Below are 18043 nucleotides of genomic sequence, written 5' to 3'. Positions count from 1 at the left end.
CCTGGTGCTAAGGCCTCGGCTTCGGTTTAGTTTAGTTTAGTTATATTAACGTCCCGTTTTAAAACACCACTAGGGCTATTTCGGGACGGACCTCGTAATTTTGAACCGCGGTTAGATGACGAGGACGACACCTGAGCTGGCACCCCTTTCGGCTTCGGAACCGGAGGATTTCCGGTTCGAGACCCGATTCCACCGAAGAACCGTCGTGTAAGTGGGTCTGGTGCACGTTAAACATCCGGGCCACACGTCTTCCCGCTGGTGTGGTGTGTTGTGGAGAGGGGATGCCAGCTCAGGTGTCATCCTCGGCATCTGACCGCGGTTCAAAATTACGAGGTCGGTCCCAAAATAGTCCTAGTGTTGCTTTAAAACGAGAAATTAAAGTAACTAAACTAAACTAAAATCCACTGATTAGGTACTGTGATTCTTGTGTTCTCTTTTATTAAAATAGATATGCAAGAACTTCCTGCGAAGGTACTTCCTTTCGTGCGTTTAAAATTTGATAAAATTTTATAAATTTGCGGTTGTGATCACATATCAAATGTCATCCTTCTAATTCATTACGTTTTTGATCTATTCTGTTCACAGGCTGACATAATTTAGACTTTCGATTAAAATTCGTCGAAATCTCTAATCCATATTCCTTGACAATTAGAATAATTTCGGTTTTGTGTGTTTCATATACTTCCTCATGATTTAAAATTTAGTCTCTTCTAACCCAAGTCAATAAGATAAGTGAAAATAGAATAGATCAAAAAAATTATAGATATATGAAAAATGAAAGGATTTGTTTTACTCTAAAGAAATTTTCTATTTCTCATTTTTACAATATTTCAGCTAATTAAATGCTGTTAGTAAATAGTATATAAAATCATGATTTTTTTTTTAGCCAAAAAAAATTATCGACCCCGGAATATTTTTGTAGAAACATTAAAAATATATGGCAATTTTAATCAGTGGTATAGCAAAATGTCAATAATCATGCAGCCTACCTACAGAAACGGACTTTCGAAATTAAGAGCAGTACTATTTCCACATGATTAAAAATAAAAGAATATATAATTTTTTAGTATTATTTAAGGAATATAGGCATGTATGTGTGTGTGTGTATGTGTACGTGTGTATGTTTGTGTGTGCGTGAGCATGCGTGCGTTTGTGCGTGTGTGTGTGCGTTTGTGTGTGTGCGTGTGTGCGTTTGTGTGTGTGTGTGTGTGTGTGTGTGTGTGTGTGTGTGTGTGTGTGTGTGTGTGTGTGTGTGTGTGTGTGTGTGTGTGTGTGTGTGTTTCACTCTACAAGTCAGCTCTCCTAACCTTACCTAATTTCATACAGCTAAACTTGAAACGGAAAGAATCAAGAAATTTTCATTTTTTTTTTAAATTTTAAAAAGAAATCGTATTAATTTGAAATGAATAGAGACTTTGGTGTTTTCTTGTTATAATATTTTTTAAATGTTGTTAAACAAAAATAATTTTTAAAAAAACTTTCCTTTTGATCTTCCTAAATTTTTATATTTTTTTTAAATGTATATTTTTAAATCAATTTCTTCCAATACTTTTCATTATTGCAATGAAATTACAATCGCTTTTATTGTTTCATTCAAATTTAATAGCGCGATGATTTTCTTCTGGTATGAAAGCTGAGGAAGGAGGTTTCTGCTTATTATCTATAGTTTACATGTTGCATCAGAAAATGAAGTGACAAATTTCGGAAGACAACATGCAATAGGAAAAGATTATGAGACATGTTTAATTTTTATCGACACTCTGATGTCAGGGGATTTAACTTTATTAGGAAAAATCACGCATACTATAAAATGAAGAAACCAGAAGCTATTAAAATAAAATGTCTTTAATATCTGACACAATTTGTTGCTATAAAATATTTTGCTAATGGAATGGTGAACGTCAAATTACGAATAACAGATTTATTTGAAATTAAGCAAAACCAATAAACTAACTGGCCTGAACGCTAAAGACGGCTGGTAACAAAAAGCGAACTACTGAAATATTATCTAACCGTATCCAGTAATAGTATTAAAAGACAAATTACAAAACACCTACAACAAATATCATTCCTGTTAATATATCAACCACATTTAACGAATTTGCAATGTTAAAAAATAAAAGTAATGAATTTTTTTTTCATTTATAAAAAGTAATCAAATTGTTTCCTTTATTACTGCAAATTTATTAATTTTGATCATACATAAATGTCTGCTTGATGTTTGTATGAAAGTATTTATAAAATTCATATTTACCTATATATTTATTTGTACTTATAAAATTCATAATGAAAGAATATTTTTAGTATAATATTCATAAAATTCTCTTTGTTTTTTTTTATACTTTAATCAATTTTAAATTAATGCAGAAACATTATTTTTTTTGTCTGTAATTATTGAAATATAATGTACTGTTTCTTTTTTGTTCTCATTTTCTTTCGAAACCCAACTGTGAACGAGAGAGCGATAAGTGTGCCAAATGTGGTTACCAGTGATGCCGGTAAGATAAGAGAAGAGCATCAATGTATAAACCGTGTAAATCAAAAATCGTATCTCAGACATGTAGGAGGCGATCGGCATGACGAACGGAGCACTCGCTGTAGATAAGGGTTAATAAAAAGCAAGAAGACACTTTTTTTTTTTTTTTTTTATTCTTTCACCATTTCTTTCATTTTAAAAATATATGTTTTCAGTGCAACGTCTCGTTTTTAAGAACTGCTGTAATATCAGACGTTAAACTATAGATTGGACTATTGTTATCTTTATATCATATCTATTATCTTATTATCATCTCTTATTATTTTTATTTTCATTAAATTCAATGCAACAACAATTACACACGATTTTGGGCAGATTCTTTATGGTAATTCTACTCATTCCAATGATTGTTATGGTTCGACTTTAGGGTATCATAGGGAATCCATTACGGCCCCCAGTGGCCATCTAACTTAAAGGGGGTGGAAATTTTCATTTCCCCATAACTTTGTTATGAATAAAGATAGAAAAATAAATCAAATAATGCGAAGTAGCATCTCATTAAAACAAACAATTTTTGTATTCAAGTTTTCCGATAGCTGAAATTGCTTAGAAATTAGGAGCTAAAAACATTTTTAATCCCTTATTTCAGCTATTTTAACAAGATCTGTACTGCCACTTTTGAAAAAATATGCAATACACTCCCGAGTATCCGGCCTAATGTGGCGGTAGGGCAGGCCTCATAACAAAAAAGCCGGATAGGCCGGAGTTCTATGAACTCCTTTCTTTGCCCACCAATACCAGAAGACAAAGTTTTTAGACCAAAACTCATTGTTATAATACGTATTTTATCACTTCTTATTGAGTACTAAACCTCCCATTTATCTCAATCCATATAATAGAATGTGAACGCGGTCGTGAGCCGATGAATCATAGAAGCTTTTGCCTGTAACGTGTCGAATTAAAATAGAAGGCTTGTTTGTTTGTTTAGTTATATTAACGTCCCGTTGTAAAGCAACACTAAGGCTATTTAGGGACGGACCTCGTCATTTTGAACCGTGGTCAGATGACGAGGGCGACACCTGAGCTGGCATCCCCCCCCTCCACACCACACCACACCAGCGGGAGGACGTTTGGCGTGACGGATTTAACGTGCAACTGACCCCCTTACACGACGGTTCTTCGGTGGAATCGGGTCTCGAACCTGAAACCTAACGAGCCAAGATCTTACCACGAGGCTACCGCGGCCCTTTAAAATAGAAGGCTGTGTACAGGTGGTTTATACATGTTTATATGCTGACAGCATGTTTCAAGAAATGATAAGATAAAAAGTAAGTTAAAGGATATAAACTGTTCACATTCTAACATTAATTCTGTAATGCCCGACTTAAATGCTGGAAACATAAACAAAGCAAGCCTAGTTCTTGAGAAAACTGACTCAAATTGATTTTATTTTACACTGATAAATGTAGAGTCGTTTTTCCAATCGAAAGAAGACTACACGTTTGCCTTTTCCATATTTTAATAGACGGACACAGGACTACACGGACATTAAGCAAAAGAACAAAAGTATAGGGTTGATTGCAGTTTAGGTGAACATAGAATGGCTGCTATCCTTCAACTTCAACGCTCACACTCTCCCGCTGCAAGCGTCTCCTTTCTGCCGTTTTCCTCGCTTCTCTATCTAGTCGGAACACTACTGCCATCTGCAGGCGAGGGAAAGACAGTAGCAAAGCAGCTCATACTAAATAAATGATTACACAGATATAAAAAGGTAATTCTAAGATAAGAGTCAAAACATACAGTTTTCAGTTTTGGATAAACCAGGCCGAATAATCGCGAACCGGATACTTGAAAGCGTTATTGTTGATACTTACGGCACTTGCCATAGACAAGCCCTCTGACAAATTTGGGGATTTTAAGACGAGATTGTGCATTAGCTTCTGAGGGTAACGGCCCCTGAGCACCCGAGGGCAGAAGTCTGGCTTCTAGCTCATATGCAGATGACACTCACATGCACAGCCCCTTTTTACATGGGGGGGGGGCTGTTTCACTCACCTCACAGATAGAACACAGCGTAAAGAACAACCATGCCTGAATCAAGACTCGAAACCGAGATGTCCAGATCACGGGGAAGATGTGCTACCCCTAGGCCAAATTGCATGCACTCAAGAGTGTACTGTATTTAAAATAAAACTTTTACACATATTTCCTTTCCTTGCTTTGAAATTATTTAAACCCATATGGAAGTAATAATTTGATTGGTTTGGTTTAATTATATTAACGTCCCGTTTGAAACAACACTTGGGCTACTTTGGGACGGACTTCGTAATTTTGAACTACGGTCAGATGACGAGGACGACACCTGAGCTGGCACCCACCTCTCCACACCAGTGGGAGGACGTTTGGTCAGGACGGATTTAACGTGCAACTGACCCATTTCACGACGGTTCTTCGGTGGAATCGGGTCTCGAACCTGAAACCCTCCGATTCCGAAGCCGAGACCTTACCATCAGGCTACCACGGCCCTAAGTAATAATTCGAAGAAAAACTAATTCAATAAAAAGGAAAAAACAGAAATATTTACTGGCAACATAATGGAAAAATTGATTTGCTGTGGAAAATTAAAGAAGCTGCGCAAGTTTCTGTTAAATGTATTTTACTATAATCTTTATCTCAGCAAGATTGTGAGCAAATTTCTTTTGTCTTTATCTCACTTTCAAAAATAAAATAATTATTTTCTAAAAATGTATGTTCTGTGTACTTCGGGTAAAAGAATGTCATTGATTTATATCATTCACTTTTGGAATTAATAAGTTCATAGACAATCTATAAGTTTGGTGCAAGAACTTGTTTCATATTAAATTTCTTCCGCCTGTCTCAAAACGTTTCGAGTCATCGTGTTCACAGATACACAGAAAGACAGTCGAATATAATTCCAAAATAAGTTTTTTGGATTAAGGAAAATCTGGATTGGTTTGGTTTGGTTATATTAACGTCCTGTTAGCAGCAACACTAGGGCTATTTTGGGACGGACCTCGTAATTTTGAACCGCGATCAGATGACGAGGACGACAACTGAGCTGGCACCCCCCTCTCCACACCACACCAGCGGGAGGACGTTTGGTCATGACGGATTTAACGTGCAACCGACCCTCTTACACGACGGTTCTTCGGTGGAATCGGGTCACGAACCTGAAACCCTCCGGTTCCGAAGCCGAGACCTTACCACCAGGCCACCGCGGCCATAAGAAAAATCTGGAATATGGAGATTTGTCACAATCTTGAGTTCGAGTCTTTTGACGATTGCAATACTCCCATTTCTCATAAAGAAAGCAAAATGGGGGTATGAAAAATTAAAGAGTCTTTCTTCACATAATGTATCCAAAACAACAATTTTTTATCCCATGTTTATTAATACCTATAAGCGAAAGATTTGATAATACTATAAAATTGGTTCCGATTTTTTAAAACAATAAAAAACGTCGCATATCATGCATAAATTAAATTTTAAAAATTTAATAAATTACTAGATTAACAGAATTTATAATTACCACCAAGAATTTGATAATTACAGCTTTTTTTTAATCCAGAAAAAAATTAATTTCTCCAACTAACTAATTTTTTTCTTTTGTTTTAATTTTTATATCCCTTCGATAAATTTATTAAAACAAGCACTTCATATTGAAATTGATAACTTACATCCATTGTCACAAGAAAAAAAAAATACCTTTTCATATGCACATGAAACTTTTTAATGAAACGCTAAAAAAACACAAATTATCAATAATTTAAGTGTGAAAACTACATTTTAATTATGCTTTCAAAATCTATTCGAATCACTTAGCTATTATAGAAAATTGATTGTATGAGCGATAAATTCTCTAGTTCTTTCATAAATAATTCTTAAAACATTGTCATTTATTTATTTATTTTTATTTTTTAAGGTTTTTACTAATACTAGTTAATCGATCTTGAAGTAACATCATCAAAACTAACGTTCTCTGACATGTTTATTATCTGCGTTTTGTGCTTCAGGCAGTCTAGGTGCTTAGAAATTTTCTTTTGTCAAAAGATATGGAATATGAAAAAAATTTTTTATCTTCTTCTTCTTCTTCCTTTTTTTTTTTTTTTTTTTTTTTTGTCTTTATGTTGATTGCGCCGTTTATATTAATTTTTCTTTCCGTTAGTTAAAGAATTCGCCCTACAAAAGTCCGATTTTATTAAGGAAGAAACAATTTTCTGCTTGCAAAATTTGATGTTTCTTTTAAATGTTTTTACCATAAAAGTATGAAGCAAATATATGATTAGTTTTCTTGAAATAATATTAATTCCCTTTTTTAACAATAAAAAAAATCTATGAACCACTGAAATAAATTTTTTGAAAAATTGTCAGGCCTAAAACAATTGCATTTGATTTTCTTGAAAATAAAGGTTGGTCTTTCATGAAACATTAATTTTCCACTTGATATTTATTGTAAAGAATTTTGATTGAAATAAAATAACAATCACTTCGAAAAAAATTTTATTACTTAATGCTTACCTTTAAAAGCTATAAAATTATTACATATGATTTTATACACATGCCCCATAAAAACGAAAATCGTTCACTTCAACTTATTTCAACAGGGACTGGGATATTTTTGAAACGAATATTTCAAACTTGACCATCTCGAAATATAAAACTATTCGAGTTATTTAAAAGGATCAAAAGTGAGTGGTTTTCCTGAAACTTTCTCGTATATTTTCTAATAAATGTGCTTATGTATTATTAGCTTTAAAGCAGTGACGAACAATATAACATTAATAATGCCGAAAGATTATAATAGCGAGCGATGTTTTTCTGTTTTTGGAGGGAAGAGGGGGAAGGCCATCAATCAGTGAAATGCGATTAACACAGAATAACCAGAAAATTGAATTTCTATTTAGGATGTACTTTTTCCAATCAATTGTAGCCAAGAATTTAACACAAAATTACAACTGTAGTAATAAGATAACATACCAAATTTCATATATTTATCATTGCTTTTTTTAATTATCATGTCTATATGCTTGTGAAAGTACAGAACGATTTAGTTTAGTTTAGTTTAGTTATATTAACATCCCGTTGTAAAGAACACTAGGGTTATTTTGAGACGAACCTCGTAATTTTCAGTCTCGGTCAGATGACGAGGACGGCACCTGAGCTGGCACCCCTCCCCTCTCCACACCACACCAGCGGGAGGACGTTTGGCCTTGACGAATTAGTGTGCAACAGATAATATGATATGATAAAAATTTACAAATTTCATATGAAGACCATAAAAATATCCCGGGTCTAGCTCAGCATTCTTGAGTAAACGTATTCACAGACAGACAAAAGGGCAAAAGCGTATTTTTCGGACCCAAGGAAATTTGAAACATTGAGATTTGTCAAAATAACGATTTTTTGTTTGTTTGTTTGGTACCTCTGAGTCAAACAGTCCGAACTGCGGAGCGCTAGCAAATACTTTCGATACTTTTCCGTTTAGTCGGGCGCAAATGTCGCCAATTGTGAACCAAACGCGAATTTGGCGTAATTCTACATTATTTGGCGATTTTTCACTTGCGCCCGGCTAACGGATTGTGAACAGTCACGACCAAACGCGAATTTGGCGTAAGAAATTTGGCGGAATTCTACATTATTTGGCGATTTTTCGCTTGCGCCCGGCTAATGGAAAAGTGCTATACTTTCTCCTTAACGACTGGTAGAAGCTGAATAGGTTTATTTTACCAAACGATTTTACCAAAATTTTTGATTTTTTTTTTTTAATTTTTGATGAATTACAAATAAGATTATATTCAAAAATAAATAAAATAAATAATAATGAAAGTTTTTCTTTTTTGTTTATTTTTAAATACTATTGTGCTTATTTTTAAAAAGATAATTGATGCACCAAAACACATTATCGCTCTCTGAGTTGTTCCTCCTTATCTGCACTAACTCTGATACGTTAGTAACAGAAATTCTCTTAAAATATTACAAAAATTATGAGAGATTTTGAATATTACACAAAAAAAAATCTCTCAGCTCAATAATTTCACTATTTAATCTTACATATTTCAAGAACACGTTATGATAAACAAAACTGGACAAACGATGAACGATTCTGGCACGATGAACAGAACAGGTGTATAATTTCTAAAACAGAGTGATTAATACCTATAAAAATATGAAATTTAAAAAAAAAATTTCAGGGGTTATCATTACGAACAACGTTATCGTTACGAATAAAAGATTTATTTGAAATTATTTTCACAAAATTATTTCGGCTAACCAACTTTTCTATAAAGGCCACTAGTCAACCTTATTAAAGCAAAATGGAAAATTCTGTTCTTTGAATAAAAACCTACAGAAAGAATGTTTTTTTTTTTTTAAATGTTAACTGTATTAAAAATTTTAATGAAACAAAGATTGTTTTTTTATTGCAAAAATAAAACTTTTTTAAAGAAATTATGTTTGAAATTAATCTTTAAAAATATATTAAAATCGAAATTAAAATTCCCAAAAAATAAAACTAACATCATTGAAAAGCTAATATATTTGAAATTTTAAAGCGATGTAAAAATTCTTTTGTTCAACAAAATGCTCCAAAGTTATCAAGAAAAGAGTTTAAAATTTCGATTCATTTTAATTAACCAAAATTTAATTAAAACTTTTAAAAATTCCTTCTTAGGGAACATGTACTACCCAAGAAGTGTCCGAGTGCCATATTGATGGCTCCAGACCAACGAAACTTTGCATTCCGTGCATAACGATTTTGGTATCATACAATTTACAAAAAACTTTAAAATATTTAAATAATAAGACGACTTTGGTGACCAGCTAGTTCGCTAGAAATATTGATTACTACCCACCTTTGGCGACCAGCCGGTTCGCCAATCTTAATGTTCGTTAAAATTTTAATAATGAAATATTTTATGCAATTCCTACTTTAATAGCTTCTTCATAAAAATATTTTAAAACTTCAAATTTTTATTGTCATATAATTCATTTATAATATTATAAAGGCCTTCAATCATAACGTAATATGTATTTCTCTCATTTTCTGTTAGCTCCCGTAGAATTTATACTTTAAATTAAAGTAGAAAGAATTAATCTGCAATTAATATAATAATATTTTTTACTGAAACAAAGCATTTTTTTATAATTCGATTACTGAAAATAGAGTGACTAAGCGTTTAAACTTTATGGGCACTAAAGAATATCTTTTTTTATTTATGTAATATCTCAAGAATTTGCCAACAAAATTTTCTGAGATTCATCATGAGCAGATCGATTCATTAACAATGTTTAATTTTAAATGCATCAAACACTAAGAAAATAAAACGAATCGTTTGAAATAATTGGAAGAAAAATCTTAAGCCTAGTGGGGAAAAAACTGAAGCCTTACTCATTTGGCGGTGGGGAAAATGAAAAGATTTTTTTGGTGGGAAAATTAGTGTTTAATTAATAATTAAAATTCTAATTAGAAATTCAAAAAAAGGGACCCCAGGTGCACATTTCCGACCTCCAAAGTATACATATACCAAATTTGGTAGCTGTAGGTCAAACAGTCTGGCCTGCAGAGCGCCAACACATACACACACACACATTGAGCTTTATATAAGTATAGATATCTAATTTAGTTTAAACCCTTTATACATGTCTTTAATCCTTATGTTCTTAGATATGATTAAATAATTTAGAAGTTCGTGATTTCATCAAATTGTAAGATATTAAAGTAATGTTATTTAACTATCTTACCCATGCTCTGTTCACTGAGTAATCTTTCTAATGGAAATCAATCCTAGACATCCTATCTCTATTAAAAATGTAAATGTCCAGTTCCATATTCTAATTTTCGTTGCATTGTAACTTTACTTTTTAATTCGTCCTGTAAATTACACAGATAAATAACAGAATCTTTCTTTAACTTTCAACAATAGTAGAAAATCACGCGAATCAAAATGTGATTAAACAATGAAGATGGTTTCGCCGTTTCAATATATTGAATTCTTCAATATATCTAATTTTTATTACAATAATAAAACAATATACAATATTATTACCAAATGTTTTATATTTTTATTGTTAATATATATTGTTAACAATATGCAATATATATTACCAATTAAACAATAAACAACATTACAACAATATATTGAAAGAATTATTTCAATATATTGAAAAATTAAATTCTTCAAATACTAGAAAATGAAACAAAATAATTTTTTTAATTTATAAAAAAATTGGATTATACCAACTTTTATTAAATTGGTATAATTGAAAAGTGAATTTTTTAAATTTTGAGATGCCTTAAAAATTAATTTTCGCTATGATATTTTTACAAGCTATGAAGGGAAAATGTCAAATTTATTTAGTTTAGTATAGTTATATTAACATCCCGTTTTAAAGCAACACTAGGGCTATTTTGCGACGGACATCGTAATTTTCAACTGCGGTCAGATGTCGAGGACGACACCTGAACTGGCATTCCCCTCTTGGTACATATACAGCCTCCAAACTGTATATGTACCAAGTTTTTGTCTGTACAGTGCCAACACACACACCTATATACACATTATTATTAATAGAGATTGACAGAAATCCAAACCAAAAATTCCACTACTTGAAAAAATTTAATATGCTGAACCAAACTTTATGACCCAACTCTGTTACTTGAAAATATTTGTGTACTAACAAAAATCCATGAGCAAAAATTCTATCACTTATAAATATTTATAAGTGATATAATATGTAGATATACTTAATATATTAATTATCAAAAATTATACCTAAATATATTTATATATCAAAAATTCCATAATCCAAAACTCCGCCACTTGAATATATTTGTATATATTGTACTTGAATATATACACTTGAATATATTGTACAAAAATCCATAGGCCGAAAAACTATCATTTATAAATATTTAAATTTTACCACTTAAATATATTTATTCATCGAAAATTCAACGCCCAAAAATTCCGCCACTTGAAAATATTTGACTGATGGGAAGGTCCCGGCTTCGGAACCAGAGGGTTTTCAGGTTCGTGACCCGATTCCACGGAAGAACCGTCGTGTAAGGGAGTCTGGTGCACGTTAAATCCGTGGGGCCAAACATCCTCCCGCTGGTGTGTTGTGGAGAGGGGGGTGCCAGCTCAAGTGTCGTCCTCGTCATCTAACCGCGGTTTAAAATGACGAGGTCCGTCCCAAAATAGCACTAGTGTAGTGGAGCACTACACTAGTGTAGTGCTTTAAAACGGGACGCTAATATAACTAAACTAAACCATAATTTCGGCATTTGAAAATATTTCCACACTAACAAAAATCTTTGACTCAAAACTCTTCCATATTTGAAACTGAAACTCATATTTAATGGCTTACGTAAAAATCCTTTCCCCCAAATTCCGGCATTTCACCGTATTTGAAACTAAAATTCATATTTTAAGAAACCCTACGCCGATAATCAATCGATATCCATTTAAGTCAGGATGACTACGCATTAAATTTTCAATAAATCTTTACTCACACAGAATCCTTAATAGCAATCTTGGAATCGTCCCAAAGACAAAAGGAATGAGAACCTTTGATCAAACATTAACTCGAATTTCTCGCAGAGCGTTCGTTCGTTCGATTCTCAAAAGCACTTTGCTGGCGAAATGTATTCGATAAAATCCCTCCCCTTCATAATTTTATCCTTTGATGAATTAGATTCATATATCCATTTGGGTCTACTGTAAAGACAAAGAGTTTCAGACAAGTTGAGTTAATTTCTATTGATTGATATTTTCGCCAACTAAAGGAAATTCATTTGTTGGAATTGGCGATCAACTATCTACTATTATTATCAAAACAGGTTTCGGCTCTTATAGTTTGGTGTACGCATTGGCGGATTTAGGCACTTGGTAAAGCACATTATGAGACCTCTTTTGCAATAATATGGCCAATTTAGTTTTATGTTTCAGCAATGTTTTTAACATGTTAATGGTTTATTTTAGATTTATTTTTATCTTTTCCTTTATTAAATTTGCGAAAATATATTGTGCTTTTTTATTTATCGTGTGACAATTGGCTTGCACGCAATATTAGTGAAGCAGAAATTCCGCGTTTATTAATATTTTTAAAAAAATTGACGTAATAAAATATAAAGGAACATGACCTAATACTAATATTTGATATAATATTTATAATAAAATATAAAGGAACAATAATACTTGATAAAATGTTCATATTATTCTAATAGTTTCAAATTTACTGAATTTATATGTTCTAGAAATTTGGCAAGTAGGAAAAAAATCTCAATTTTAGTCTCTCTGCAAGTAGATAAAAAAAACATTAATTTAAACTCTTCTCTATTTTTTCTTCTCTATTTTAACTCAACTCTTCTCTATTTTTTTGCACACTTAAATAATCGAGCATTTTCATTCTTGGTCTTTTTCATCTACTTCTGCATCGTCTGAATATATAGTGGAAATAGGGTACAAAGAAGGAAACAGCAAATCTTCGAAGATCTTTTCTGTCCGCAAGACTGGAACCCACTCGCGATGTCCGGGTGCAGTAACACACATATAGCACGTTTTGAACTTCATAATTTTTATAATTTTTTGCTGCAATTTGAACTACTTACTTTCCAACGATTGAATCCAAAACTGACACAGATCTACAGTTTTTTTTTTTTTTTTCCACAAAATGGCATCCAGATGAATTATAGAATTCTCTAACTTATGTCCATACCAATAAATGGTTATTCCTTTAACAGATTTGGTCCAAAGTTTAATACACATATACAATTCTGTTGATAAATTCTTATATTAAAATTCAAAGCATTTCGTTTTATCATGCTCACACGCATACAGAGAGATAGACAGAATTTCCATCAGTGGATCTCGTTACGAATTTCGATAAAAACATACAAATTTAGTTTTATAATTGCATGCTGAATTTCAACGCTCTAGCTAAATACGACTTTCAATTATCGTATAACCGATAAACATACTTCCACAAATGTATTTTTTTGAACTCGTAGACTTTTGAAACGAGGATATTCATCAGAATCTTCAGACGAGTTTTTAAACGATTGTAATTTTTTTTTCTTAGAGTAAAAAAAAAAAAAAAAAAAAAGTTTTTAAAGAGTAAAATTGCTAATAACAGACTTAAAGTAAAACTAGCGGAAGAAGTCTCTTCAAACCAATATCACAAACTTCTTAATAAAGGTGCTATCTTTCTTCTCTTACATAAAACAATGGAATTCATCTATTGCTGACACCGGCAAACAATATTTACAAAATATTGATCTTTGGCCAAAATCTACCAATTTTATTGAATCTATCACATCTGTGGCGATTAATCCTTAGTATGCGGTTTATACACAAGTATCAGAAAATCAAATTTTTGATTTTGAAGCCTTTTTCCCCACCAGTTCAAAACAAAATTTTACACAATACTACTTAGTTGTGTAATCTACTACAACAAGATTACACAACTAATTTCATTTATCTGAATGGCTGTATTTTTTAATTATCGCATTTGCATAAATATCGAAGTAGAGATATAAATTAAATCCTAGTGGATTTGGCTCCAAATTTGATATGAATCTATATTCCAGATATCAAATGTACATCAAATCTATCCTTTTATTTGTTTAGCGTTGGAGTTGTTGTGTTTGAGGGCCAACTGTTACAAATGATTAAAAAAAAAATCGGGTGTTTTTCAATTTACATAAGCAAATTCATGTTCCGCCCTCAATGCATTGAAACGAAATAGCGGTAAAAAGATCACAGCCAAGGTAAGCAGTTATTTAGACGAAAAGAGGGAAACGAAAGAAAGAAAACAAAACAAAAAGTGAACTGATTGCTCGAACTCCTTTCTATGATCCTAACTTTAATTTTTAACAATACGACATTATGGCAGAAAAGAAAAAGAAAAACATTTTCCTCCTCTATTAATGTCACTTTGCCCTCTAACATTCGTAGCAAAATAGTAATTTTTCCTATAAAGTTTCATAGCTGATACCTTTCTTCCTATTCGCAATGAAGTTCCATCTACCAATGATTGATATTCGCAAGCGCATTCTAGTAACAAAATAAAAATCGAATCGTCTGCTATTATCTATCAAAATCAAAGAACCGAATTTTAAATATGAAATATATACAGATGTTAAAAATAATAAATACAAGAAATATTGCAGATCAGTAATTTTAATAGACTAACAGCTTCTGTATTACGAAGCCTTAGAACTGCAGACGATAAATATCGGATCAAATAATGTAAAAAAAAAAAATATTAAATAAAATAAAAAGAACGAACGACAGAAAGAGACAAAGAAATTAAAAATTTACTGCAAGCGATGTTATTGTAATTTAAATTATTACTTTAAAAATAATTTTCATGATTCTTTTTACCTTAATTTTCATTTGGCTTGTTGCCAAATCAGTGAAAAAAAACAATTCTACCCGCCTATCGAATAATTAGAACAAATGAAAATAAATTATTCCAAACGTCCTTGTTTAAAATTAAAGCAAAAAATTCGAGATATTACCTTCAAAAATTCAAAATTTTGTAGTTATGTATCTTAAAATGTTTTAGGAGAATAGATTTTTTTTTTAATTCACAAAATTCAGTAAGTTATGCTACTTATAAAAAAGTCATTACAATGGCAATTAATTATACTTTTCAACTGCACATCGATATTTTTTCCCCGATAATTAGGAATATATGAGATAAATCAAGTAAAATACAAAATAAAAAATTTTCAGCATTTAATTTGAAAAACCAGTGTTTGATATGCATTGAATCCTTATCAGTACGACAAATTTTATTGCTGTCATTGAAACCGATTCATCTGAATTCACAGACAAGCAAATAATTTTTTAAGTAGATATATAACTCTCATTTCCAAATTTTGATGTGAACTATGGTATTTGTAATATTCATAAATAATAACAACAGAAACTAATCCATAACATTTTAATAAGCCTCGAAAAATACAGTAGAAATAACCGAGTTCTTAAAGTATGTTCTACAATGAATTAACAATAAAATAGTATATAAACAACTGCCTTCACTAAAATTCTTGGTAGAAAAATATACAATAACAATCACAAAAACTTTGTACACAGAAAGAACCACATTGCACATAAAAATGTATATAAAACGACAATAACAGTAAACAACAAAAAAATTAATGAATAATTGCATTGATATAAAGTAACTAAAATATAAATGAAAAATAACAGATTGAGCAACCCATTAAACCTGATTATGACATACATGTTCACTAAGAACAGAGTATTGTTAAACACTATCAAAATAAACAACAGATTCAGATATAAACATACTATTACTAATCAAGAAAAATAATTTAATAGAATATTTATCGTTCCATCACTCAATGGAATTTCTAGAAAAGAGTCTTTATTTTAAAGAGCAAGACACCATATTATGCTAAAGATTCCACAGTTCTTTGTAAAACTTTGTATTCAAAGACAGTAAAAAAATATTTTAAAAAATCGTCTAATAACTATTGAGTCATTTTATTAACCCATCAGCACACACATCGTATCTTTTTTGGCCCAATACTTCTTTTTTTATTTAGAAATTCTAGGAATTTATAAAAATTTTTACCTGTTATTGCCTATATCTTCATATATTGTGGAACTAGAAGAAGATATCAATGAAAATAAATGAAACAATCTATCTCATTTTTTATACGAGGGTTGGGGTCAAATTGACCCCTACATGTGCTAGAATTTCAAATTCTATTAATGTTATAACTGCAACAATTAGCAACACAGATTCAAAGAATTTCTAGAAAGTCTACCTATTTATGAACAAGCTGATAGATCAGATTCATCACATATTTATGAAATTTTGAAAAGTGGAACAAAGTGCAGATTCTGAATACTCTGCAAAATCTGATTGTCCTTTCAGTCTTTTCCTCTTCTTGAAAAAAAGCAATATATTCTTACTACATTCTTTTATGATATGAGTAAACTGAACTTAAAATTTATATTAATAATTCATTTTATTCTGAATGATAAAAGTATTTTTAGAGTATATATATAAAAATAAAAGGCAAAAGTTGCAAATTTTCGAAATTGTATGTTTAGGCTTCTTTTTCCAAAAAATTTCAAATGTAAGCTATATATAAAAATTCAGATTTTCTTATTCTTCCAATATTTTTACACAGGAAAAAACTACTTACATAAAAAATAATAAGTTTTATATGGATGGAATGGGAAAAGGAAAATAAATACAGAAAAAATGTGGGAAAAAAAAGGGTCCAAGTTCACTTTTGGTTTTTCTTTTTAAAAATCGAATTTGTATCTTAAATAAGAACATATTTGCATGAAAAAAACATTTATATACTCTACCTAAGGGGTAAGGTAAGGGGTAATAAGAGGTAAGTGCCTGAAAATTTGGGATCAAATTAACCCCACTCGTTTGCTAATGTTCAAAAAATAGGTGCCGAAGGGTTAAAATGGCTCAATAGTTATTTTAAAATCAAAATATTAATTAATAAAAAATAATAAATAATTTAAATTTATTTTTAAATTTTTAATCCTGAGTCATGAAAAAAAAAAAAAACGGTTTGAAAATTGAAATTACATCACTTTTTTTCTCTCACTCATCATTCAAAGAGGTCACCGGTGACAGATAGTTTACAAAGTTCTGCACAAAACAATAAGAACAAATAATACAATATATTTATAAATATAATTGTCAAATTAACCCTTTAAATGGTAAATAGTAAAAAGTTGTAGCGAAAAAATTTTGGAGTATACATACTAATTAGTATATGTATATAATATTTATATGTTCTATGTTTATACATATTTATTTTAATTAAATTTAATTAAAATATAAATTTATTTTAATTATTACCCAGATATCTGTGTTTGAAGGCATGTTTAAAATACCCATGTAAAGTATTTCAAGTTGAAGATCATTCATAAGAGTCAATGAAAATATGTTTCTTCTAAACAAAAAAGCCAGATAAAGGGTTAATAAAAAGTTTGTTTATACTTACAAATTAATAAACATCTGATCAACACTAATTCCATATCAATTGCACATTTTGATTGATTCCACTGATTTTAGAAATCAATTGCAAATCTAAATTTAAATTCAAATGCAGATAATTTCATTAAAACATATCAAATATTTCCTTCATATTTCACATTAAAAAATATGTACATGAAATTTTTAAAACAGCATTTCATTCTACATAAGTTTAAAAAAAAACACTCATTTTCAATATAATTACTTTAAGGAAGTTCGTATAAAGCATTCAACAGAACTTAAAAATTTAAGACAACAACAATCTAAAGGTTGAAAGTCAAAAATAACAATGTTGAAACATGGGAAACAAAATATATTTTACAATATGTTGTACTATCATTTTTTCCATTATTTTTAAGTATAATTAAAAAAAATATATCAAAGATAGATACAAACATCAAAAACTTTGTTTTATGGAATAATATTTGTTATATTAAAATCAAATTTAAATTATTTCACTTGATTTCAAAACAGAAATAATAATGTTTGTTCTTCCATAAGCTC

The sequence above is a fragment of the Argiope bruennichi genome, chromosome 10, assembly GCF_947563725.1.
Source record: "Argiope bruennichi chromosome 10, qqArgBrue1.1, whole genome shotgun sequence".
NCBI lineage: Eukaryota > Metazoa > Arthropoda > Arachnida > Araneae > Araneidae > Argiope > Argiope bruennichi.
This window is presented reverse-complemented; position numbering follows the sequence as displayed.